Here is a 1,706-nt window from a genome sequence, read left to right as displayed (position 1 = left end):
CAAGACTGAATTGGAGCATGATATCTAGTCCATACCCATGCTAGGCCTCAAAGTTAGGGACAACAGGCTGTGGATATCAGAGAAGAAATAACTGTGCTTTGAAAGTCCCTGAGAAAGAGAATTCGAAGGAACAAACATAGAAACTGGCAAGGTTAAACTAAGGTCCATGTCGATGTAAAGTACTCAGGGAAGCTTAAAGAGGCAAGAGAATGAACGAATGCAGGAAAGGAAGCAAGGAAAGCAAGAAATCTATATGTGGTGGGAGGAGAGCCTGAAGGAAAAATATGAAAACACAGTTTAATGAAAGAAGGAATGAGGAAAATTTTGTTAAACTATGAAGCGGGTGATAAAGGGGAGAAAGGACAATGTGCCAAGAGGAAAATAAATATGTCTTAAAATTTCCCATCCCTAAAGCCAATCGGGAAGAACTCAAAGTAGAGTTAACTTTATTGACATGAGTGGAGCAAAGCTTTCAGAACTTTCATTTACTGATGGGGCAAGGCCTAAAATGAGAAAAAATAGCTCTAGACATCCACTAAAAATCATAATGGGGAATGTATTAAGTGTGAATCTAGGAATATTGGAAATCAACAAACAAAATGGAATGCATAATGATCATTATCCTTGCCATTAATACCCTTGTATTAATTAACTGATTTTGGCTCTTTTGAGTCAGATATGGTTTACTGTGTCTGCAATGATAAATTAAAGAGAAATAGCTTTACATTCATCAAGAACAGTTCAAGATCTATAGCCATACCCTGACAATGAAGACCAATTAATATAACTATTATTAAAATTTACCCACCAACCACTAAAGTCAATGTTGAAGAAATTTAAGAATTCTACAAAATTCCTCAGATAGAAATTAATGAAATATACTAGGAAGATGCATTGATAATTATTGGTAATTGTAAGATGAAAGTTGGAAACAGAAAGGAAGCTCTGGTAGTTGGAAAATATAACTTTGCTGAGGGAAACAACACTGGAGATCCTATGATAGGAGTTTTTGCAAAACCATTAACTTGCTCAATGAAAATACCTTTTTTCAATAACATAAATAGCAACTATATATGGGGACCTCACCGAATACAATACACAAAAAGCAAATCAACAACTTCTGGAAAAATTCATTGGAGAGGCTTAACATCAACCAAAACAACGCCGGGGGAAAACTGTGGAACAGATCAATTGTTTATATGTAATTTCAAGTTAAAGTTGGAGAAAATTTAAGCAAGTCCTTGAGAGCCAAAACAAGATCTTAAGTATATCTTAACTGAATTTAGAGACCATCTCAGAATAAATTTGACACACTGAAAATTAGTAACTAAAGACCAGAAATGCTGTGGGATGTTATCAAGAGCATTACATATCACAAAGACCTTAATAGGTCAGTAAAAAAAAAAAACAGGAAAGAAAGAAAAGGCCAAAATGAATGTCAGAAGAGACTCTTGAACAAAAGGAAGCTAACTGGAAAAAAGTGATGAAGTAAAAGAGCTTAAAAGGAAATTTCAAAGGACATCCAAAAAGACAAAATATTATACTGAAGGTAATCAAGCAGCCATCAAGCTCAGAAGCAACAAAGCCCACATGGAAGAAGCACACCAGCCTATGCATCCATGAGGTGTTGAAGGGATCAGGTATAAGGCATCATCAGAACAAAAAATCTTACCATAGTGAATGATGGGGGGAGTGCAGAGTGGAGA

This window comes from Echinops telfairi, unplaced genomic scaffold (assembly GCF_000313985.2).
Source record: "Echinops telfairi isolate 266 unplaced genomic scaffold, ASM31398v2 ScPeMD7_655;HRSCAF=1070, whole genome shotgun sequence".
Classification (NCBI taxonomy): Eukaryota; Metazoa; Chordata; class Mammalia; order Afrosoricida; family Tenrecidae; genus Echinops; species Echinops telfairi.
The sequence above is the reverse complement of the archived record's forward strand: the minus strand, read 5'-3'. Positions refer to the sequence as shown.